This window comes from Lygodium microphyllum, chromosome 14 (genome assembly GCF_053477565.2).
Source record: "Lygodium microphyllum isolate KBCC chromosome 14, Lygodium_microphyllum_v1.1.10, whole genome shotgun sequence".
NCBI classification, from domain to species: Eukaryota; Viridiplantae; Streptophyta; class Polypodiopsida; order Schizaeales; family Lygodiaceae; genus Lygodium; species Lygodium microphyllum.
In genome coordinates this window covers 142,638,807-142,665,522 of record NC_141148.1, presented here as the reverse complement: position 1 = coordinate 142,665,522, position 26,716 = coordinate 142,638,807, and positions in this window count along the sequence as shown.

The window sequence follows — 26,716 nt, the reverse complement described above, 5'->3', positions numbered from 1 at the left end:
GATAATATGGCCCAAAAGAACTCCCGATGAGACACCAAAGACACATTTGTCGGGGTTGAGAGAAATCCCATACTCTCGGCACCTGTCAAAATATTGCTCTAGGTGTCCCTAGTGCTCACGGTTTAAACTATAGACACAGAAGTCATCGAGATACACCTCAATGAAATCATGCAGATGGTTCTGAAAAGTAGCCATCATTACTCGCTGGAAGGTGGCAGGAGCATTACAGAGCCCAAATGGCATCACTCTATAGGCATAGGTCCCCCATTCTGTGGTAAAGGTTGTTTTGGATTGGTCCTCTTCTACAATTTAGACTTGGTTATATCCGCTGAATCCATCCAAGAGGGAATAGAGCTCATGGCCTACCACTGTGTCTAATAATTGGTCTGTAAAAGGGATAGGGAAATGATCCTTCTTCATCTTCGAATTGAGCTTTCGAAAGTCTACGCATATATAAAGTTTTTCGTTCTTCTTGGGTACTACCACAATGGGCGAAATCCATTCATTGTTAGCCACGGGATAAACGAACTTGGCTTCAAGGAGCTTCAATAATTCAGCCTTCACCAGAGCAGAATAATTAGGATTCATACGCCTTCATCTTTGCCTTACAGGTTTGGCATCGGGCTCTAGGTCAATGTGATGTTGGCATACTGTGGGATCAATCCCCTTTAGGTCTTTATATGACCAAGCAAACACGTCTAAGTTCTCTTTGAGTAGGTCTTGTAGGACCACTAGTTCTTCTTCTGGAAGATTGAGGCCCACTTTCAGGTGACGTTCAGTACCGTTAGTATCCAAGAATGTTATTTGCCTTTCACCTTCCACTTCGTGAATAAATGTCCCACAAATTGCTTTTGGATAGAGGTCGGACTCTTTCAAGAGAGTAGTGTCCTCGTCTGATGTTCCACTAAAACCAGTGTCCTCCTTCTGAACAGATGACTCATTTATCTGTTGAGGTTGCTAGAAGGATATCAAAGCTTTGTTTGCTTCTATGTGAGTGGTGATTTCTTCTGGACTTAGGGATTCATCTTCAGAGGATGCGTCCAAGAATGTCACATAGCACGGACCTTCTAGAAGCTGAGGCTTTGATAGCTCTAGCTTCTGTTGGCAGGGGGCATCATCATCATCTTTTCTCTGGACGGAATGGTCAGGGCGACAAGAGCCACTAGTGAACTTAATTTTTATGCCTTTGATCCTTTGCTTATGTAGATTCTGCATACTTTGTGGTCCATTGGTCAACCCAAATGGAACCATGGTCATTCCCTCCAACACCCTGAGATCTTCGGCCCCTCTGAGGTCTCTGTAGGGACATCAACAAGATTGTTCGCTATCAAAGGAAATTCTTCATCTGCACTTTCATAACCTACTTCGTTTTCTTCCTCATCATTTTCATCCTCTTCCTCTGAAGGCTCTGTCTCTGCTTCTGTAGAGGCTCTGTAGGAGAAGAACAGATATTCTGTCTCTGCGTCTGCTTCTGTCTCTATCTCTGTCTCTGCTACTCTCTCTACGACTGCCATGTAACAGGTAGAACAATACATCCATGCTTCTATTACACTGTCAAAGGTGATTTCAAAAGTCAATTCCAGTTGAGGCAGGAGGTATTCTCCCATGGACAAGGACATTGCTTCCTTTGGTAGTTGGCTTACAGTGCCCATTGTTAGGAACTATGCCTTTGTTTTCTTGGAAAATATCTATTTAACAACCTCTTCATCTCCTGATATACCATCTGTGACCTCATTGGAGGAGTCAGTTATGACTTCGATGGATGTGGATCCATTGCCTTTTTGTGATCCATACAATTTCAGCACCACTTTGTTGGGTCCTCTGCCTAAGGTTAGGGTTCCTTTGAACCAGTCCATCCTGGCTCTCGCTTCAAAAAGCCAAGGTCTTCCCAACAGTAGAGGGTATGAGGTCCCATAAGAATTTGGTTTGACCACCAAATATGTCAGACACTAGTCTCTCCCTGCAAGGGTTATTTTTATGTATGGGAGGATGCCCAACGGTTTAATTTTGCTTTGGTCTGCCAATCTGATAAGCCATTGTGTAGGTTGAATTCCTTGCAACCCTAAGTCCTTCATTGTCACATCCGTCATTATGTTTACTGATGAGCCTCCATCAATCAATGCGTTTGAGATAAAGCATCCTTCAATCCATACACTAATCTCTGGGATTCTAGGATCTAGGAAGGCGTTAGCCACATCTACTTCCTTTACAGGCTCCGGGGTCTTATTGGTCTTGGTCGCTGTTGAAGGAGCAATCCTTAGTCCAGGTCTTCTTGTTAAGATGCTTTTGAATTTTTTTCGGTAGGTAGGGGACAGCATCAACAACTACTAGAAGGTTAATTTTGGTTTAAAAGTGTCTAGGTTTTTTAGCGAGTCATATTCTTTGATAGGATCCACAGGCTTCTCCAGCCTGCTGGGAGTGGGGCTACACCCATTTTCATCTTTTATTTTTCTTCTAACAATGGAAGCATCGACACTTTTTCTATTCTTGGAGGTGCTTCTACATCATCTATCTCCTGGACCTCTAGTCCTATTTCTGGGACTGTCTCTATGACTCTCTGTGGCACTACAGTGCTCTGTACTGCACTATTTTGTCCCTTTGTTGGCAGGTTGAATTTCATAGTCTTGGCAGGGAAATTATTTTCATTCTGAATAACTGGTTCCTTCTTCTTAGTGCGCGTGATAGCAGCAACTTCCAATTCTACCAAATTGGAGGCAGGCTCTTGTACCTTCTGTTGGCTATCAATGCCATTGGCCTTTACAGGGGCTGGACTTGGATAATCCTTGCAGTGTGGCCTTCTCCTTTGCATCGGCTACATAAGGGCTTGTAATCCACAAATTGTCTAGGGTTTGGACAATTCAGGGAGATATGACCCTTTTCTCCACATCTATAATATTCCACTTCTGATCTCTGACCACCTTTAGACTGTCGTCCTCTGTAACATTGAGAGGGAAACCTCATTGGATCAAAATTAGGACCAAACTCCCTAGGCTTTGGTCCAATATCCTGTGTTGTCACTTTGGATTCCAGCAAGATGAATCTTGCATTTTCATCATTCTGTCTTTGTTCGTGCATCTCTTTCAGAGAGCAAATATCCTCTGTATGGTTCTTCCGCAAATAGTAGGAAGAAAAGGCTCCAAGAATGGTTGGTTTTTGCGTACATTCAGTGGCTAAATGTCCCGCTTGATGACACTTTCTGCACCATGTATTAGAGGGTATCATATCGCTCCCAGCTCCCATAGGGGTGGATATATTAGCGGTATTCACCTTTAGCGTCTGTAGCTACTCTGTAATCACATCCATAAGCTCTTTCTTGATACTTGCAACTGAGTTGGATAAGTAGTCCTTCAGATTTTCACCTCTTGAAGCACTTGTAGTAGGGTTTTGGGAAGCTTCTGTAATTTCTACATACACTGGTTGGGTCGATCCAAAGGGTCCTCTGTTCTGGTGCTGATTTAGAGATCCTGCTGAGACTTGGGGTTGTTCATTCTAGTTGGTAGGGTTCCACAGTTATTGAGTCACCATTGGAGGAACTGTTTGAGGCCACTATTGTTGTGGTTGAACCATTATTTGAGGCACTGTCATCTGGTGGTGACCACAATGGATTAGGTGCATTATATTGTGGCACTATTTGCATCTAGGGATAGGGGTAGGGAATTGTCCCTGGGACTGCATTTGGTGGGTATACCATTCCTGGCATGGGAGGAGGTAAGGCTCCTCTTCCTAGAGTCATTGACAGCCTTGCTTCAACTTTGTCATACAATTTTGTACCTTCCACTGCAGCTTGCAGATTGACTGGTCTTCTCAATTCCACGAACTTGCGAACTTTTGGTTGTAGGCCTCTGAGAAACACTTCTTTCTAGATACCTTCGTCCAAATGATGGTTCGTCCAACTTTTGGTTGTAGGCCTCTGAGAAACACTTCTTTCTGGATACCTTCGTCCAAATGATGGTTCGTCCATCTCTTCAGGATGGATTCCATTCGCGAGACATAAGCTTCTACTCTTTCTCCAAATGACTGACTTAGGTTCATGAACTCCTCTCGCATTCGCTCTTCAAAACCTTCACGCCTGAATTTAGTAAGAAAGGCCAACTTCAGGTCGTCCCATGTGCCAAAAGTTCTTGCTGCTAGTCTCTCATACCACTGAAACGCCGCACCCTTGAAAGTGGCGAGGAATATCGCTAACTAATGCTCAGGGGTTCTGGCATTGTTAGCCACACATGCTACCATAAATTTTGCTACATGAAGATCAGGGTATTCATTGTACTCTCCCTTAAAAATTGGCAATGGGATTACATTTGTGGCCTGTCATCAATATTTCCAAGACAAATCTGACTAGAAAGGGGACCTTGAGTCACCATGGGGACTTCTGTAAAGAGTGCTTTTAGGGTGTCAAAGGAGGCTTCTGCAAGCTCGTTCTCAGCTTTGATTCTTGCCTTCTCTCTTCTCACGTACCTCTGGACTCGTTCTAACACTTGTCTCTTGATTGCATCATTCATCAAGGGGTTGGCTCCAACCAGTTGGTCTGTACTCAACAGAATAGAATTAGAGAGGGGCATCTCTAGGGGATTCTTTGGCCAACATCTCCTCTACTTCCTTCTTTTCAACATCTCTGAATTTGGCTTTCAAACCACTACAGAGGGAGAGATATTCCATTTTGAAAGTATCAAAACTCATTCTTCTTAGGATTGTTGTTGTGCCATCATTATAATAATGCCAGCTTCTGATGGTTTCAACAATGTATGTTGTGAAAAACACTCTATCTACCAACTTCCAGTGGGTTGCTAATTAGACAAACAAAAGATTGTCAGAACACCAAGCATCCCACGTATCTTGCTGTTGAGCATCCACGAACAAATCCCAACTCTTTTCCCTCTTGTTTTCGTGAACCTCCATAGACCACGACTCCTGAAGCTTCTTCACGATCTCCCACTTAATGATGCCTAGAAACTTCTCAATGAATACCAAATCTTCCATGGATAGTCATTCTCTCTGCTTCTACTATTCAGTTTGTTCCCAAACAATTTTCCACCAAGATGTAAGTTTCTGCTGTCTCAATATGAAGAGGAAATAGTCCACTACATAGAGCATGCATCATGATGGTAATATGTTTTCACCATTGTAGGATGAACTTCTTGTGGAAAGTGGATTTGGCAATAAGAATCTCCAACTCTTCAATGGAAGAAGGAACTTTGCAAACATCCATTGAATTCTCCTTTTCTTGACAATGCCACTTCTTTCATTTTTAACCTCTTTTGATGCTTGTTGATGGCAAGTTTCCCCGGCTGCGCACCAAAAACATGGAGCCCCAAGAGGAACACCAAGGAAAAGGGGATTCTACTGCAAGAAAATCTATCTTGTAACATCAACAAGATTTTATTCATTCTTTTAATGACCAAAACAAAGAAAACGACAAATCTTCACGCAGCATGATAGTAGATATCTCCCACGGATTTGATAGAATCAACCATAATCTTCAACATCTTCATAGAATCCATCAATAGAACAAGTAACATAAAATAATACACCATTTTTAAATGGAAATCAATCACATAGTATTCATCTTCAATGTCTTCATAGTTCTCTCGCAATCTCTCATATACAGTTACACTGTTTTGATAGAATTGGCTATCTATGGCTCTCTCTCTCTCTCTCTCTCTCTCAATAGTACATCATATCGTCACTACAATACTCAATAATGACTCTCAATAATCCTTCTTAGGTCATGGATACACCTCCCAAGAGGCATGTCTGACGCGAAGAGGCACCAGAGCCACTACAGTGTCTCTTTATAGCTCACTACTATCACTGTCACTCCAGTCTTCAACAGTTGCTTCTTCCATTTGTTTTAGCTCTTTTGAACTTAGATTCATACTTTCCAACAGTTAGAAAACTTTTCCAAATTCACACATGCATTCTACAAAACACTTATAGAAGATCTACAGAACAGAATATAACAGGAATAGAGCAGATACAGAGCAGAGACAAAGGCTCTACAGAAGGTTTACAGAGGGTTACAGAAGGTCATCAGAGAACAATAGACCCTCATAACTCATACTAAAACCATTCCAAACTATCAAAAGCTATTCAATAAGATTTCAAAAGATTTCAACCTTCATCAATCATCAATCCGTGCTTCATACAGAAGAAAATCAGAACAAAACAGAAGCTATAGAGAAGGTATCAAAACCAATCAAAACCTCAACAGAACCTATCAGATCATCACAAAGCTTCATATTTCTACTAAAAGTCATCATGAACTTCCAAAACATAATCAATATCATCCAAAACACTCTCAAACACTTCCGTTAACAACCATACATCACACTAAATCCATCAAAAATCAACCATTCAGACCTTAAAAACAACAAAAATCAATCAAAAATTGAGTCTTTTTCCACTCTCAACAGATTCATACATAGTGTGATCTCAGCTGAGGCCTATGATGAAGAAGGTGGTTGGTATTCACAAGTAGAAGCAAGGTGCTTAGGCTATTAGGATGATGCCAATTTTCAATGACACAGCATGCAGCTCACACATTTTACTTTACTCTATTGCCATCCTCCTTAGGTAGTCGCTGCAGTGGCGCAACTTTACCCTTCAACCCTTATATGTGCAGTAATTTCAAGGAGTCGGGTCAACCTTGTATCCTTTGCAACATGCTTCCTTGCGCGCTGACACAATTGGCCTTTTGTTGCCCGATTGACATGTTGCTATCTGCAGGTGATCACGTAGCTCTAGTAGTCTTGAGTAATGTCATCTGATGTGCCAAATGAGCGAATATGGCTTTGAAGCTTCACCTTGTAAGTACGAGTACACAAAGATCATTTTTTTTCTTCCTTCCAATTGCTGAAAGCCTTCTCATCTTATCTAATCATCATGACTCCCTTCTCTTTTTTCTTCAACGAATGGCCTGCATGCAAGTCAGGCAATTGTAGTCAAATCTTCCACCCATTGCAGCCACAAAGAGCAGAGAAGAAGATGGTGCTCCCTTTAATCACCAATATACCTTCCCCTACAAGCACTCTCCCTTGATGATAATGAAGCATAGAGAGAACATGGGCGTTCTGTCCCTCATGGATCCAAACAGCCCCAAAGCCTAAGCTTTTTCCCACATGCCATGCAGCAACACTTTCTCCACCATCTCCATAAAGCTTTCTTAGCCTTCTCAGATCAACCCTTATCACCTTAGCTTTTTCTTTCTTTGTCACTGTTTTGCTCTCTTGCTTTCCTCCCATGCAAAATCAGACTTAGGCCCATAAAGGTGGTCCAAAAAGTATGCTTGCATGTTTCAATCTCCTTCACCACGTGGGCATAACCCAAAAATCCTAAGGTTGTCCACCCCTCCTTTGAACATACAAGCATTCCTCTATTAAAGCATCTAAGTGTCCTCCACTGTCACCATGAGTTATTGTACACCCAATTATCATCAGCCTTGGAATCAAAAGCATCGTCTTCATCAATGTTACCGTCATGATCTCATCCATTGCACTTTAGAGTGCATCCACACTACAAAGAAGCAGGTTATAAACTTATTATCTTGCCATCTCATCCACAAACTTAAACTACCTTGAAATGTGCCATGGCTGAAGGGTTTCTTCCTTTAACTGAAAACCTTATGACACCGTCATGGGTATATACGATAGTTTTTTCAAGGTTCTTATTGTAGGTGATTATAGGACATTTACATCATTTATTACTAACCAACAATAACACTTCATGGCCTTGGATCAAACTAACAATAACACTTCATTGTGATACATGCTAGAGATTTCCTCATGAATTGAAAATGTGATCCTATTGTGCCTTTGTTATTCATGTAAGCATGGTTGAGAACATTGGCCATATCATGGATTGGAAATTCATACACATGCAATTTTTGAGAATGTTCTCTGATTTTCACCATTATGTTGATGCACTTATCATACCATTTTTGTGCAATCTGGGTTTCAATGCTAGCACATATTGTGAATTGACTTTAGCTATACCTATGTTTAAACTGTTTCTTTTTATGTGGCATGACGTATTCCTCAACAAACTACTCGTTTACAGTCTAAAATAGCACAATTTTTGCAGTGTTTTTGCATATTTTTACATAATCATTAATGCTATCTCTGGTCTATATTGTAGTGAGTTAACACATGCTCACATTATTGCCATATTCTATAAAGAAATTAAAGAAAGCTTTTACTTTCTAATTTTCGTTTTAGCATATAATATTTTTCTTCTTCTTACTTCTACAGGTGTTCTTGTGTGTCACTATAAGGATATGGAGGCATAACGACAGTGCTTTCCGACGCAAATTAGCGGCGTCGATAAATGCGATGCAAATAGCGACCGTACTCAGACAAAAAAACACAGGCCGAAACTCGAGCACGTTATTTTGCGTGAATGAACGAAAGAGAGAGCGGACTCCATCTTGAATTTGAGAGGGAGAGGGAGAGAAAGAGAGAAAGAGAGAGAAGGAAAGCTTCTCACCGCCGTTGTTTGCAAAGAAGAGGAGGAAGTGTACGGAGGGCGAAGAGGAGCCGCCATCGCGAAGAGGAGCCGCCGAATCCATCCTCAGGCCTTTGCGGTGAGTGCATTGTTCCCTCTTGCTTTGTTTTTGTTTTTTCTCCTTTTCTTTTACATTTTTTTGCTAAAAATCATGTGTATTGAGAGAGAAAGAGAGGAAATGAGAGAGATAGAGGAAGAGAGAGAAGAAAAGAAGGAACGAGAGAGAGAGGGAAAAAACATTAAACATAATAGGGAAAGAGAGAAAGAGAGGGAGGGAGAGGTTGTTGTTATTGTTGTTGTTGTTGTTTTATTTCTTTATTTCTTATTTGTTATTGTTGTGGTAGTGGTAGTGGCAGTGGTAGCGGTAGCAATAGTTGTTGTTTAATTTCTTATTTTCTTGTTTGTTGTTATTGTGGTAGTTGTAGTAGTAGTAGTGGTAGTGGTAGTGATAGTAGTAGTAGTTATTGTTTAATTTCTTCTTTTCTTGTTTGTTGTTGTTGTGGTAGTTGAAAGGTGAGAAGGATCGAAGCTTGCACGCGAGCTATGGCGGGAGAGCAAGAGCAAGAAAGAGAGAGACAAGAAATGGGAACTCCAACAGTCACAATGTGTGACCGGGCCTTCCTTTATTCAAAATGTCACTAAAAGAATAAAGAATAAAGTGACGTGACGGGAGCCCGCCACCTGCAGTGTGCAGTGGCGGGTACTGTCAGTGTAGTAATACACGGGCCAGCATGGCGGAGGCGCCTTTACCCCCAACAACCTCCCACTTAAAGGCGAATCTGCCCTAGTGAGAGAGAAAAGAAAAAAGAAAAGACAGTACAAATGTACATAGGTACAAGGGATGAGGAAAGGCGACATCTCATCCAACGCCCATCAACCTCCTGAGGAAGGCAAAGCGCTCAGTAGTGAGGCTCTTCGTGAGCAGATCTGCAGGATTCTCGTCAGTGGAGATCTTGACAAGGTCAACAGACCTGTCCTCCACGACACCACGTATGAATTGATACCTCACCTCAATGTGTTTCGTCTTTGCATGGAAGACCGGATTCTTAGCCAACTGAATGGCACTCTTAGAATCCGAATGCAGTGTAGGTGTAGCATCAATCCCAAGGTCAGCAACTAGACGGCCTAACCATATGGCCTCCTTGCAAGCCTCAGTGGCTGCAACATACTCGGCCTTAGTGGTAGACAAAGCCATACACTTCTGAACCCTGGACATCCAAGAGACAGCCCCTCCAACATAGGTGAATATATAGCCAGAAGTGGACTTCCTACTATCTGCATGTCCTGCATAATCGGAGTCAGTGTACCCCACGACCCCTGTATCCTAGCTGCCATAGCAAATACACATATCTGCTGTGCCCTTCAGGTACCTCATGATACCCTTCACGGCATCCCAATGTCTACTGCCAGGTGTAGCCATATAGCATGCCACAACACCAACTGCATGCGCAATATCTGGACGAGTGGCTATCATGGCATACATCAAACTGCCCACGGCTGAAGCATAAGGGATCTTGGCCATCTCGGCCCTCTGCTCATCTGTCTGCGGAAAATCGGCCTGTGATACCTTCACATAAGAAGGTAATGGACAACCAATAGGCTTTACGTCCTGCATGCGGAAGCGCTCAAGGACTTTATGAATGTACTCCCGCTGTGAGAGATACAAAAGCCCCTGATGCCTATCGCGCTTAATGCGCATCCCAAGTATATGTGAGGCCTGTCCCAAATCCTTCATCTCAAAGCTCTTCTTCAGCTGAGATTTAAGAGCATCTAGCTCATCATGAGCTTTCCCTGCTATCAGCGTATCATCAACATAGAGTACCAAGATAAGCAAACTGCCATCACGGGCTTTCTTCGTGTAAAGACACGGATCCATAGCACTCCTGCTGTAGCCCTGTGACTGCATAAAGGCATCAAACTTATGATACCATTCCCTAGGTGCCTGCTTCAAGCCATACAAGCTCTTCTTCAACTTGCACACTAGGTGCTCCCTGCCAGGTTCTGCAAAGCCCTTAGGCTGATCCATATAGATCTCATCATGCAAGTCCCCATGTAGAAAAGCCGTCTTGACATCCATCTGATATAGATCTAAGTCAAGCTGTGCAACCAAAGCCAAGACTAAGCGCAGGGTGGTCATCTTAACCACAGGAGAGAAGACCTCATCAAAGTCCACACCATGTTCCTACTTAAAACCCTTTGCTACCAATCTAGCCTTGTATGCCGGCTTGGGGTGTCCAGGGGTACTTTTCAGCTTGTACACCCACTTGCATGGCAAAGCCTTCTTGCCCTTAGGCAAGGCAACCAAATCCCAAGTCTCATTCTTATGCAAGGAGTCTATCTCAGACTGCATAGCCCTCTCCCAGGAGTGACTGTCACCCCTGCGCATAGCCTCATCATAAGTGAAAGGCTCTCCTGCATCTGTAACCAAAACATAATGCATAGAGGGCTGAAATCTGTCAGGTGGACGTCTGTCTCTAGCAGACCGTCTCACCGCAGGCTCTGCTGCTTGTCTAACTGCCTGTCCAACACCCTGGCCCTGTGGAGGAACTGCTGCAGGCTATACTACTGGCTGTGCTGGAGCTCTAGGCTCCTCCTGAAAGATCACTCTGCGGATCTCAACCACCTTCTCAGGCTGTCTGTGCATCTTGTCTTCATGGAAGACGACATCATGGCTGCGTACTATTTTCCGCGCCTGCGGATCCCAAAGGCGATAGCCCATCTCTCCTGACTCACCATAGCCAAGGAATATGCATTTAATGCTCTTTGGATCCAATTTATTCCTCTTGTCCTTGGGCACATGGCAGAATGCCTCACATCCAAAGACACGGAGATGCGCATAAGAGGGTGGCTTACCAGCCCAAACTTCCTCTGCAACCTGGAAATCCAATCCACTAGAAGGCGATCGGTTTATGACATGCACTGCCGTACTAACTACCTCAGCCTAAAAGCTCTGTGGTAGGCCTGCATGGCTAAGCATAGAGCGGACACGCTCCTGAATAGTCCTGTTCATGCGCTCAGCCAAACCATTCTGGGCGGGGGTGTAAGGGGCGGTCAACTGACGCTTAATACCCCTGTCATCACAAAACTGCTCAAAAGTACGTGAGACATATTCTCCCCCATTGTCAGTCCTAAGGCATTTCAGCCTATACCCAGTCTGGTTCTCAACAAGAGCAAGCCAACGCTGAAAGACTGCCAAGACATCAGACTTTTGCTTTATGGGATAAGCCCACACTTTCCTAGAAAAATCATCAATGAAGGTAACGAAGTACTTCGTGCCACCCATAGACATGCAAGGCATAGGCCCACAAACATCGGAATGCACCAATGCCAAGGGCTCACTCATGCGTGGCCTACCCAATTTCTTATGTGTAGACCTATTCTGCTTACCATAAAGACAATGATCACACGAGTCAAAACATGCATAATCCAAAGGCGGAAGATACTGCAAACCAGATAACATTTTCATTCCCTTCAAAGGCATATGCCCCAAACGAGCATGCCAAAGTGATACATGTGGAATAGAGCCCACTGCCAAAACATGGTCTACAGAAGACCCAGATACAACAAGAGGATAGAGGCTGCCAGCCTTGGCGCCTCTAGCAAGCACAAGTCTGCCTTTGGTGATCTTCCAGGCAGAATCCCCAAAACAGACATGAAACCCTGCATCATCCAACTGTCCTGCAGACATAAGACTACGCGTAAGCACAGGTACATAACGTACATCCCTTAGCAAAAAGGAACTGCCAGTGGAAAACTGCAACTGAATATCTCCACAGCCCACAATATCAAGAGACCGGTCATCTCCAAGTTTGACTGATCCAGATACAGTACGGTAAGAGTGAAACCACTCACGGTAAGGCGTCACATGGAAGGACGCACCTGAATCCAATAACCAGCACTGTGCATACATACTAGGTGTCTCAGTCAAGTGTGAAGTATCAGAAGAACTAGCTGCAAGTATAAACTCATCACCACCATCGGACTCCTCAGTCTGCGTGACATTAATTTCCTCAATCTTGACGCTGGACTTCGCAGGTACTATGCTGCGATCAGAGGACTTCTCCTGCACTTTATCTTTCCCCTTATCCTTGCGCTTCTCATTGCGCAACTCATGACACTGTGGTCTAATATGGCCCTTTTTCCCACAATGATGACAAGTGACATTTGCATTGCGCCCACGCGACTTACTACGCGACTTGCCACGAGATTTAGACCGACCCTTCTGCGAGTCACGGCCACGGTTATTACCACGATCATTCCTGTCATTCCTGCCTCTAACTGTCAAAGCATGACTACCACGAGAGGCATCCAAGTTTTTGCGATTCACCTCTTCCTGAAGAAGAGCACTCTCAACATCTGCCAATTTTAGAGTAGCACTAGAGGCACAAAGAGCAGTGCGGAATACATCCCATGACTCATTCAGAGTCCCAAGCAAGAAAAGAGGAGTTACTTCCTCTCCAAAGGTGATATCCTGCAAAGTCAGGTTCTTCAGTATAGCATGGAACTGGCTCAAGTGAGCAGACATAGTCGCATTATCCTTCATGCGCAGATCCATAAGCTGCTTCAACCAGTACATTTGACTTGCCGGACTTTTCTTATCATAAAGATTCTTGATCTTATTCCATAGATCCCATGCACTCTGTTCTTCCTCAAATACATTATAATGTACCTGTTCAGTGAGAGACAATACAATCGTGGACTTGCATAGCTCATCAAGTTCAAGCCAGTCGTCATTGTCCATAGTTTCAGGCTGCTCCCCACTCAACCGAAGTGGCTTAATCTGAGATTTCTGCACCAAGACCTGCCAAATTTGACTCTTCCAGTAAGAGTAGTTGGTACCATCCAACTTTGTAATGTTAAAGATGGCACTATCATGCGAAGATGACGCCATTATGCAGGCTGGAAATGCCCAAACAGTCCAAAACTACTTGCTATTTTACTGCAGAAACTGCCCAAAAATGACCAAAACGGGGTCCAAAGGGCGAGCAAAGTGTGCCAAAAGTTGCTGTCCACTTAGTACTAGGTGCGGTACACCAAATCAGGATATTTTAGCATGAAAAGTACACCTCAGTCCACCAATAACTGCTTGCTGTAATAAATTGCAGGTATGCAGTCTAGAGAGCAAACTGTCCCAAAATAGGATCCAATGTCAAGCAAACAATGCTAGGTCCAAAGCCAGCATGAAACGGACATAAGCAAGGCCAATGACAGTGAAAAGAACATGAGCTCAACACCAAAGCATGTCAAAATAAGAGAAAGATCCAAATATGAGACTCAGCTCATAAGCATCCTGTGAACCAAGAGTACATCAATGCATATCCGTAAAGATCGGAGTATGATCCCAAAGTCTCAATGCGTATGTAGCTGCTCAAGGCATAAACTGCTCCAAATATATGTAAGTGCTCCAATAGCATGCAACTGTCAAAGGTCAAGCAAGTATGTAAAATGCTCCCACTGGCACAAAAGGCGTACAAAGCGAGCTCAGAAGCTCAAACAAACCAAGAGAAAGCACCAGTGATAAGTGACCCTGTCAATGCATCAAGCGCATCCAAGAGAGCATGACATATATGAAGCACCGGTCGTATTAACCATGAAGCAATACATAAGCCCAAATAAGCTCTCGGTCAACTCAATGACATCCAAATAGCAACCAAGATCAGTGATCAAGTAAGCCGGGAATGCTCAAATACATCCAAATCCAAGCTCCAAATGTCGGTATGGCATACACGAACCAAATAGCATATGTCACAAACCAAAGCATGTAATGCAAAAGCCTAACTGTCAAGCAGAGACATGAGGCATAGGCGGTCCACGAGCGTGCCACGTCGGTCCAAATGCCAGTGAAGACGGAGCTAATGCGAAGCTCAAAAGCATCCCATAATCTCATACATATGCTCCAAGCCGTCCCCAAATGTCAGAGACATCATGCCAAAGCTCAAAGCATACATCCGGTATCGATAGGTAAGTGCCAAAGCATGTAAAGTACCTTCAGCCCACTGTTATTCCAGCATGTATTTACTGTTCTAAACAGTGGATTTCAGCCCCAAATTCAAGCCAAAATCATGGTCAAACCAAATGCATACATCCCCAATACATCCGGGTAGGAAGTAGACCGCATACGGGCATCAAATAAGGTAATCGGAGTAGAGCATAAGCATCAAATGCCAATGCCAAGTGTGGCTGCCCTATTTCCAGCACTGTATAACAGTAAATAACAGTCCCAAATCAGCCAATATTTCAGGCCAAAATCATGGCATAATCATGTGCATACATTCCCAAGGCACTAGGCATCATGTAGACCACATACGGGCATCAAATAGCACAACTGGAATGGAGTATAAGCAACAAATGCTAATGCCAATGGTGCTGCCCTGTTTTCAGCCTGTTATGACAGTTTATGACAGTCCCAAATCTGAAGAGATCAGCCCCGAATGATCAAGACCAATGCCCAAAGCTTGAATGACATCAAACATGAAGTCTATAGCCCTCTTGATCAAGGTAGAGAGCAAGAAGCAATGGCCAAGTGTGGAGCTGAAGTAGATGAGTGCTCACAGCCTGGAAAAAAATGATGCAATCTGCCCTGTTGGTGCTGAACTTGCTGCTGCTCCACATGGGCTGAAAAGGGGGTAATGGGGGGCTCAAGAAGGGCCTATCAAAGGCCTATGACAAGCCTCTTTGAGCTTTGATAGGTGTAAGGCACAATATGAGGGGAATAAGCTTCAAGGGTTTGAAGCCATGGCTCCCCTTGCTATTTGCAACCTGTAGACTGAAATAAAACCCTGAAAGAATGATCAAATACCTCAGTATCAATGCCTTGAAGGTGCCTCAATAGGCCGGGAAGGTGCTCGAGAAGTCGGGGAGTGACGGGAGCTCGGGGAGATCGGATATGGCTGCCGGGATGGAGATCCAATGCGTGAAGGGAGTTGATGCGAAGGTAGAGAAGCACCGAGTCGAGCTCGAGCAAGAGAATGCCAAGCTCTGATACCAGTTGAAAGGTGAGAAGGATCGAAGCTTGCACGCGAGCTATGGCGGGAGAGCAAGAGCAAGAAAGAGAGAGACAAGAAATGGAAACTCCAACAGTCACAATGTGTGACCGGGCCTTCCTTTATTCAAAATGTCACTAAAAGAATAAAGAATAAAGTGACGTGACGGGAGCCCGCCACCTGCAGTGTGCAGTGGCGGGTTGTCAGTGTAGTAATACACAGGGCGGCACGGCGGAGGCGCCTTTACCCCCAACAGTAGTCGTAGTCGTGGTCGTAGTCATTGTAGGGAGAGGTTGTTGTTATTGTTTTATTTCTTTATTTCTTATTTGTTATTGTTGTGGTAGTGGTAGCGGTAGCGGTAGTTGTTGTTTAATTTCTTATTTTCTTGTTTGTTGTTATTGTGGTAGTTGTAGTAGTAGTAGTGGTAGTGGTAGTGATAGTAGTAGTTGTTGTTTAATTTCTTCTTTTCTTGTTTGTTATTGTTGTGGTAGTCGTAGTCGTGGTTGTAGTTGTTGTAGTTGTGATTGTAGTAGTAGTACAAGTAGTAGTAATAGTAGTTTTCTTATTTGTTGTTGTTGTAGTAGTAGTAGTTTTTTTTCTTTTCTTGTTTATTGTTGTTTAGTTTTCTTGTTTGTAGTAGTAGTTTTTTCTTCTTTTCTTGTTTGCAGTAGTAGTAGTTGTCGTTTTTTTTCTTCTTTTCTTATTTATTGTAGTGGCAGTGGTAGTGGTAGTGGTAGTGGTAGTGGTAGTGGTAGTGGTAGTGGTAGTGGTAGTTGTTGTTTTCTTGTTTGTTATAGCTGTTGTTGTTGTTGTTGTTATTGTTGTAGTAGTAGTTTTTTTTTCTTTTCTTGTTTATTGTTGTTTAGTTTTCTTGCTTGTTGTTGTTGTTGTTGTAATAGTAGTAGTAGTGGTAGTAGAAGTTTTTTCTTCTTTTCTTATTTGTTGTAGTAGTAGTAGTGATCCGAGAAAATCACAAAAAAAAAATATTTCTAACACTTTGTTGATTTTTTGTACATTTGGAGGTTTGAAATAAAGAAGAGGGTGGGGACAACCTCTTGGAAAATCCAAAAAATCACTGGATGGAAATATTTCATGGACCAGTTTACCAAGGGGGGTTGAAGAGTAAAGATCAATGGAGGAAGGTGAAGGGAAAATGTGTAATGTGAAAAGAAAAGACATGAAATGGATTTGGAGCCATCCAAAGGGTATGTGAGGCTCATAATGTCATGACCTTGGAGCCTTATGATAATTCAAACAAATGGGACCCTTCTTGGAAGCATAAGTGGAAGAAAAATGAGGCATATAATTTTGTAAGATTTTTGAAAAATACTTCCACTCCAATCCAAAAAAACTTTTCAACATAAAATTTATAGCTGTGAGCTGAAGTTTTGGCTGGTATTTTTAAATAATTTTTTGGAGCTACGAGTCGGGAGATATGGCCAAAATGGTGGACACCAACTTTTTCCAACTACGGTGGAGACCACCTCCCAATTTTATACACACCTACACTTTCTTCCCCACACTTAACACTTTCATAAAACATCATTCATTAGACTCCCAACCCTTTCCCCTCATCCTCTAAAATCACACATACTGTGGCAACACTCCAAGCTCAACTAGGAGTGACTTCAAGTGATTTGGCCAATTTTGATCAAGAGACAAAGAAAACACTATTGACTTCAAAGCCAACTAGGAGCCAAATGATTGATTGCTTGCATGATCTAGGATATGATTATCAGCAATTGGAAGATGTTGGAATGTTGCTAGAAAAATCCATTGTGCCTTGGGTTGCACAACCTGAGTCACTCGCTGAAGACACCTCTTGTACTCTCAAAGTCATAGCACCACCATCTAATTACATGGATCCATTGGATTTTGAGGATTTGGAGAAGCATGCCACACCAATAGCTCTAAAATTATCATCTCTGGTTGATTCAACATCTGAGGCCCAAGAGATGTTTGATAGAATGGTAGAGGTTCTTCATGTCACTAATCAACTAGTACTTGAGTATCCACTTGACTTGCAAGGGATAGAACTGTCAAGAGAAGATATGGATGAGCCCATTATGACGGCTCATGAAAAGTAGACACAAGAGGAGACCATAGTGCTTGATTTTGATGTCTATGAAAATGCTGAATTCAGGAAACCCTTGCCATCTAGCTCAATGCAGAGGCTCATCAAAGTGGGGGAAATCATAGCCAAAAAGTTGTTGAGAAAACAAGACAAATCTACTTTGAAGGCAACTTGCATGGTTCCCAAGGAAAAGAATAGAAGAGAGTCTCTTATAGAGAAACCACATGAGGTGTGGAAGCTTCAGCAAAGCTGGAAATATTCTATCCTTAACGTAGATGAGTTGGCATATCCCACCTTTTACTACTCTAATATTCCATCCTTGATATAGATGAGTTGGCATATCCTAGCTTTTGCTACTCTAATTGGAGGACAGATGTGTTGTATTGCCCTTATCCAAGAAGGTATGCAAGTGATTATGATGACGTTTAGGAACATGGTAGATACAATTTTTGCAAGATTCTTAATGCAAATGCTTCACATGAGAGTAAAATTTACCATTTCTAGTTTCATGATCTCCAACTGATTCTCTTTCAACAATTTCCACAAATTTTCCAAATCCAACATTCATTGTGACATCCGATTATCTCTGACTCCTCGTCAAGCTGCTACAATAGCCACCAACTCCTTATGAGGAGGGACTTTCTCCACTATTGTTTGATATCAATTCATGGACTAACCACATTGCCATGGCAAGACTTTATCTTTGAGCTATATAGTCTCCATCCTATTGTATCACCTTGTTAGAGGATATGGTGGATAGCAACTTTGCTTTGTGTATGCATCCTTTTTACCCAGAGTCTCCCATTAACATACGAACATTCCTTAAGCCATATCTTCTAAGCAAGGGGTGTCTTCCCCTCACTTTGTAGCCACTCCATGAGGAGTGAATATTTTGTACCATTCATTAAAAAATAAATAAACACACACACACAAAACACAATCCAAAAAAAGAAAGAAATGAAGAAGAGAAAAGAAAAGAAAAGAGAGCAAGAGCTCGAAGATTATCTAGGTACATTCACAGTTGCATTGCACCTAGGGATCCTTAAGTTAGACGCATCTAGTGGCTTTGATTGGTCAGCTCCATCTCTAACCTAGTACCCTTCCATCACTATAGAGTCTCATGGCACATTAAGGGCAATGTATCTCAGCTTGCTCAGATGATCTGTCTCCTTGAGCTTAGCACTACACAATAACTTTTCACTAATTGGATCCTCAAGTGTGGGACAATACTTCCACCTTGCTTGAAGTATTGTTGTCCCATCTCCCAATTCCACCTACATGTGCACAAGCCACCACACAAGTAAGTTAAAAACACCCCTTAAAGAGAGCACAAGTTGGCTTACATGACTTTTGTAGAAGATCATTTGAAGGACTAAAGAACCATCAACATCAGTGGCCTCTGCATCCTCATTCTTTGATGCTACATTTCTATTCTTCTACAATGCCATTCGTGATTCTTCATGTTGACATTATCTTCCATCAATTACCACATCTTCTTATATATCATCTACAACATTAGCGAGTGAGAATGAGTGAGAAAATAATGAGAGGGAAGAGAGAAACAAAGAGAGGGGCAACAAGAAAGAGAAAGAGAGAAAGAAAGATAGGGGGGAGAGAACACGAAATGGAGAGTGAAGGGAGAGGTGGATAAAAGGGTGAAGTAAAGAGAAGAAGGATAGTGTTTAAAAAAAGAGAGCTAGAAAGACAATTGGAGAAAAAGAGACAAAAAGAGGGAGAAAAGAAAGATTAAAAAAAAAATAGAGAGCAAGAGAAAGAGAGAGAATAATGGAAACAACGAGAGAACTAGAGAGAACAAAATTACAGAAAGAGAATAGCAAAGGGGGAAGGGGGCATGAAGAGGGATGGGGAGAGAGAGTCTTTCAATGCCTTGTTTTATGAGTTTTTTATTTTTGATCCTTGATTTTGATTTTAGCGATATGGGTCGAGTGTGTGAATGAAAAGGAAATGAGAGAAAGACATAGAGAAAAGAAGGGAGCGAAAGGAAAAGAGAGGAGAAGTGAGAGTGGGGAGGGGAGATAAAGAAACATTTATAGAAATAGAGGGGGAGAGAGAAGCAAATAAGGATGAAGAGAGGTAAATTTTTATTAAAAAAAAGAGAAAGAGAACAAAAACCTATTATTTGTCGTAATGTAGACAAAATGGAAAACGACGATGGTCTTGATGTCCAAGATCGCGAGTGTATCTTAATCAGCATGTCCCATGTCATTGCTCTCAATGCAAGCTGGCAATCAAACGAAAGCATTGCTTGTCTATAGAACACGTACAATGCTTCGGTGAGTTCCAATCGGAGATCATTGATCAAGAAATCTCAGACTTTGAGTGAACAGTAATAAAAGTGTGTATCAATCATGCCTTACATTCACAAACTAATTGAATATCATATACAAAAACATTAGACATGCCCAAAAAATTTATAAAGGGAGGTGACGTCTCATCCCAGGGAGGAATGCACCTATTGTGGCCAGTTAGAAGAGTTTGTGGTGGGCATGCAGTGGATGGAGTGCCTAAGCCAATCCACCACTTGGAAGGCATGACTCAGTTTATACCCTCAATACCAGAGGAGACAATCAGCCTTTCGAACCTTCCTGCAAACTTGGAGCCTAAGATGGAGGAAATGATCAATGCATTAATGCCCATGGATATCGAGTCATCTGATCCACTAAGAGAGGAAGAGTCCATACCATTATATGATGGGTGCCAAGTATCTCACCTGAAGATGGTAGTTGCGCTCCTAATAAGTGTGCAAGCAAAATACGGGTGGAGTCATGCGAGTGTGATTGAGTTGTTTTGGTACATTCTACGTACACTTCATTGATTTTTTAAACTACATTATAAAAACACTTGTGCTTTTTCAAGGTGTTTTATGATTTTTTTTCACATTGCTAAAGTATCATATATTAACACTTGGAAGTACCATGCCTGAGTCTTATGATGATGCGCAACATGTTTTACGAAAGCTTGGCATGGACTACAATAGTATCCATGCATGTGTCAACAATTGTGTGTTGTTTTGAGGAGACTACATAACTATGGAGATATATCCAAAGTGTGCGCTCACATATATCGATAGGACTTACAAGGGAAAACCATCCCTCATAAATTTCTTAGACACTTTCCACCTATCCCATGTGTATGTCACATATTTCGTATGTCGGACATGGCGAGCTTGACAACGTGGCATGCGCAAAATAGATCCACAAATGGAGTCCAATGAATATCAGTGGATTCATGCGCATGGAGCCACATTGACTCTACCTTTCTAGGCTTTGCACGAGAGCCAAGTAATCTTTGGCTTGGTCGTGCTATGGATGGCATGAATCCATTTGGTCTCCGCTCAACTTCTTATAGTGTGTGGCATGTAGTCCTTGTTAACTACAACATCCCACCATGGCTTTATACGAAGAAAGGACACATGATCCTTAGCTTGCTCATTCTTGAGTGCTACAAAGTCAAGAATATGGACATCTATTTCCATCCATTAGTTGATATTGTGCGAGGAGGGGGTTGCCGTGGAAGATATGAGCAAGTGCGATGGTCGACGGTCTGCCAATATACGAGCCATTCTCATGTGGACCATGCATGACTTTTTGGGATTCGGGGAGTGCCCAAGTAAGTAGGCTTCCGTTGTCATTGGTGATATCTAACATAGCTTGTTCAAGTTTGTGTTGACTAAATAGGGGTGTTGGGACAGGTCTGATTATCTCATGTTATCATGCATGTCCATTGTGTGGGCCACAATTAGACTCCTACAGGTCACGAACCATAAATAATACGGTATATCAAGGACACGCCACTTTCTTGCCATAGGGTCATGAACTCAAGGAAGGTTTTCTTAGACAACCTCTAGTACGAATAAATGCCCAAAGTTGGTACGAGTTGAAAATGGGCCACATGGAGTCACATCCAAATGGAATGTGGCGGTTCTTGGTTTTCTACGAGTTGCAGTATTGGACCCACTTACAAATTAACCACTTATTGGATCTCATTTATATTTTCAAGAATGTGGGTAGCTTATTATTAAACCACATCACAGGAAGAGAGACATTGCAGGGGCACGAATGGATTTGAAGGAGGTAGGCAAGATGAGGCACTTTGTGAGTGTTGATGGTTACTTGCAACTACCTCGCGCTCCTTGGATTCTATCTACTAAAGAAGAGCGCATTGTGAAGCAAATTATCAGGTCTATCCACACGCCAACAGGTATGATATGTTCCCTCATATCCACTTTTTTTGAAGATGACCACCAACTAAAATCCCATGATTGACATAAGATATTTCAGGTTTGTATTGTCCTCGACTGAAAGTGGCCATCGTATTTTGCTATTTAGTGTCTAGTTGATGTTTGTAATGCTTCTTCATTTGTGGCAATTTGTACTACTGATCGCAATTGTGGAATGCCTCACTCCAGAAATACGTGGGGCGATTTAGTGTAATGGATCTCACCACAGAATGAGATCAAGAAATTCTCAATTGAATCCTCAAGGCGGGGAGCAGTGGACATGGTCTGTCTCTTTGAGAAACACTTGCCTACTAGTATGCTCACGATACAAACCCGCTTCCTGGTGCATCTTGTAGATGAAGTGGAGATTACAGGACCCGTCCATATGCAATGGATGTTATTCTTGGAGCGCTTCATGAAAACCCTGAAAGGCTTTGTGCAACAACGAGTTGCCCTAGGTAGTATGGTTGAAGGTTGGTTGGTGTCAGAGGCGTTAGTGCATATTTCATAGTGGCTACCAATAGTGGATTCAGACAACAATATGCTATGGTCACTGAAGGACGATGATAGATTGATCGGAGATATGGTGGTTGAAAATGGGGTGGAAAAAAGGATGGATGTTACAATGGAGGAGGAAGTGAATTGTTTTTGTATGTTGCATCATGCATCCATGGAGATGTGACTTGCTAGAGGTACGAGCAAGCCAGGAAAGGTCGAAAAGAAGCGCGATTGGAATTTTGATGCAATACACATTATCGATCGATTCGATATCTTGAGCATATGTAGGAGGTACCGTGGTCTATGTCTATGCGATGGTTACATGGAGCTTTGATCGTGGCTTCTCGCAAATGGATGGAGATCTCTACGAGGAGTGGGAATTCTCGAGGAGGGGATGTAGTTCAAAGGTGGCTGCATGTTTTATAAGCTATCATATCTAGATTTTATATGTGACAACTAATCTAACCGTTTCAATGTATATTACAAAATATATAGTGTGGCTTAGTCACACGGATGATATTTTCACGTTAAGCGCATCAATAAAATGCACTCCACAATGAATTGTGGTCTCATGGCAAAGTTCGAGCAAGACAGCCAACGGCGAGCCACAAATCCAAATACTGTTATAGATGAGATAGAGTATTTTGGAAACTTGCAAAGTGTTATCTCAATGGATTACCGTAGCTTCTCCATGATCATATTCGATGTATAGTGGTTGAAAGTGGTATTGGAAGGAGCCGGGGAAACCATTCAGTGAGGTCCATTTGGATTTCTTGAAATAGATTTTGAGAAAAGATGAATGGATCCACACGACACATTTGTCTTGTCAGCCCATTGTGAACAGGTACATGAATTGATTTTTTACTTTTTTTCACGGCACAGAACAGTCACAAATGTTTAATCTCTCTTATATGTGATTTTGAATAGGTAATTTTCTATCCAAACCCCTGACAACATTGATGGTGGTATGTTGTGCCTTCACCCTCAGAGTGCAAGAGTGTATGATGAAAGCAATGTTCCCAGCATAGATGAGGAGAGTATGCATGTGGAGGGGTTGATATTGCAAGGGGTGAGGGTCGAAGTTGGCTTGGAGCGTGTAGATGAGGCAGATTCGGGTAACGATGATGCAAAGATAGGAGGCCATGAATTCTTTGAGAATGAAGTGGACTCCTCCTTTTGTGGTGGCCTATCTATAGACCTTCTAGTGTATGCAGAGTTGTGCCAGGAGATTGACATGAGACCGTAGGCTACGTCATACTTGTAGCATTTGCCTCCTCAATTCATTGATGAATCGCTTATAAGGATACTCTAGAATATACATTTTAAGTAACATCATTTTTTTCAGAGTTATATTATCGTACTTTACTTGAATCTTTATTTTGATTACACTAACATCATTTTCTGTCTGTGCAGGTTACCTTTGATGATATTTGGAAAGCAGGATGAGTCAAGGAATAAGAGATGAGTAGTTGCATGAGATATTCATAGGTATGTCTCCAGATCAGATGGCCCAATTTAGAGATATGGCAAACCAAGAGCTGTCTTAAACACCATCGGTCCATTTTGTTGGATCTACTTTGGTACGTTTTGATGCTTCGGTTTCTAGTATATGAGGTTGACGCTCCAGACTGGGCCCGGATGGAGGGAGTGGTTATAGGGGGTGTTGCAAAGATGTGGATGCTATGAGCCCATGGTCGGCTTGAGATAGGGGTGCTACTCCTCGCTCTCGTACAAGTTCAAGAGAGGATGGCTCAAGTGTTAAGACTTCAAGCTCGATCTACTATCTTTGGTCTGACCATACCCAACACTTGAGTTGTCCAGCTATACTACATGATGCGGACATTAAATAAGTTGGTGGTTAGGACTTAGCTGTTTGGTGTGAATGGTCTTAGACCTTAAGTTGTAACTATTGTCTTTAGTAATGTGTGGAATGGAAGAATAGTAGAAAATGTGTGAGAGCTCATTGCTCTACACTTTTGAGTCCAACCCTCTCAGTCTCTATTTCAGACTTCTAACATGGTAATAGAGCACCCATGACTGGGCTCTGTGGAGTGTGTGCGGGAAGAAGATTTGAAGACTCACCTGCCAAGGTTGAAAAGAGAAGAAGGGTTGTCTGCCATTGTATTTTTGAAGGTATGCATTGGTTTATCAGGTCTCCATTTGGCTCAAGTATTGGTTGAGGATTTTCTTTTTGTCTGATGGTTAACATTTATCTTCGAAACTCTTTGCACACTACAAAGTAATGATGGTGGGCATTGGATATATCTTCACTAGCTATATTTCCTTAAAGATACATTTGCATTTAAGAGGGAGGATGTTGGGGTAAATGCCAATGGCCAAAGACTAGGTAGAATCCCTTGTATAAGTACACAATGTATAGTGATATGTAACTAAAGATAATAGACAATAAGGGTAGACTGAGCACCCACTAAAGCTTCTTATGCTCTGCGTGTGTGTGTGTGTGTGCGTGCGTGTGTGCCTCTCGAGCTCAAAACTGCGCTCTCATTGGCGACCACGGGATAGAGAAACTCAGCCCGTCAAATCCCACAACAGATCTGCACAAAAAAACAAAGGAAGCATCAAGATGCTACAAAATAGATACATACTAAACACAGCACAATGCTCACCCTACCCCCTGACAAAACCAAGGCATGATATCCACAAGGAGTAGGCCTAGCATAATCGGATAGAAAGTGTGAAGTTAGTCACTAATCAACTGCTCCAACATAGCCAAACTAAAAAGAACAATCAAAGAAGTTGCCCTATGTGGTGGTCTGAACTACCTACCTAACTAAGGACAACACAACCAGGAGCTCCTACTAGGCGAGGACTCCTATAGCCTGATCAAGAAGTATTTTCTTTCAGCACCTTTCTTCTTTTAGGGTTTTATCCTTCTATACTCGGGTATGTAAAAAGGAGGGAGCTGAGCGTAGTGACCCAAGGAGAACAGGGCATCAGTCTCAAGTCCTGTCTCGGTACCCAAGAACCTACCAAGCCCTCGCGAGGCGACACCTAATCCTTTTCTGACGCTCACTTTTATTTTCGCTCCAACCTTCCTTGATTTCTTCTTTTCCAGCAATATGCCACCCCTAGGAAGACAAGGCATTGGCCCCGGGTCTCTGACTCATCCCCAGGAACCTACCAAGCCTTTGCAAGGTGATGATCAACTGCTTATAAATTTTCCTTTCTTTCCTTTTCTATTTTGATAGGGGGTTAGAACCCCTTTTTACACACCTTTGTATATATTTATTATCTTGTGAGATATTCACGGTTTTTATCATCATCATTATTTTCTTCTTCGGTAGGCTTCTCTAACTGCCTCACAACTAACAAGAACTCCTAGAATGGCTGCCTAGTAGGCTAGCAGAACAGGGTCACTAGGACTCCCTTCTAAAACAGGTTTTTTGATGCCTGGCAGTGTCTTTACAGGAGGCAACGACTACTCAGACCTCCCTCAGACAGACCTAACCTAAACCTGGGACTTCATGCCTTGGATGCCGGTCCCCAACAAGAAAAGAAAATCCTTTACAAGTACACAGACACATACAACATGAAAACACGTTACTCGTAAAGGAGAGATATCACCTGGATAGGGCCACGAGAAGCGTCCACGCAACAAAGGCTCCTTCCAAGCTCTGCTTTGAACCTGTCTAGTACAGAACTAAAACAAGAAACCATTAACTGCACCTGCACTAAACAGACAACTGGCCCTCTTGGCCTAATGAAATAAAACACTTCACTGCAAAAACTGATCGGCTCTCTTGGCCTAACGAAATCTGGATGTAATATCCAAAGCAGCTAGCCTTCCTAGCTTAAAACTAGATAGGTCATTTTAGTCCACGTAATACTGATGTCCTTGGCATATACATCACACCCTATCAGACTACCCAAGGTGCCAAGGATAGCATATCATAGGTCGACTAGCCCCATGCTACTCATGCAAGCTGGCTAAAAGCTTGGCTAAAAGCTTGATCTTGTATTTTTTTATCTTAGGTTTTTTGTAGAGCTACAAGTCCAAGCCTTTCCACAAATAACTCATCAATAAGGCCGATCTCTTCTTGGGCACTATGAGCTGAATGAATGGCCTCAGTGGGCTTGCATGTTCCACATTTATTGCAATCCGAATAAATTGGTCCTTCAAGCAGCTGAGTGGCTCCTTTGGAAGAAAGAATCATAGCTTTGTACTCATTGGAACCTCCCCTATTTGTGTTTTCACATAAATCAGTGCTGCGACCCAAACTAGGTAGAGCTTCAAGCCTAGGCACATCACATGGGTGTATCCCAAGGCAGTGTATATTGTCAGATGTATATCAAGTCTTATCCTCTTGGGGGTTCGACAAAATATATCCAGATGGGATCCTTGGCCTTGCATCCGACATTCCGACCATACTTTTGGAGATTTTGGGTCTCCAAACCCATCTCACA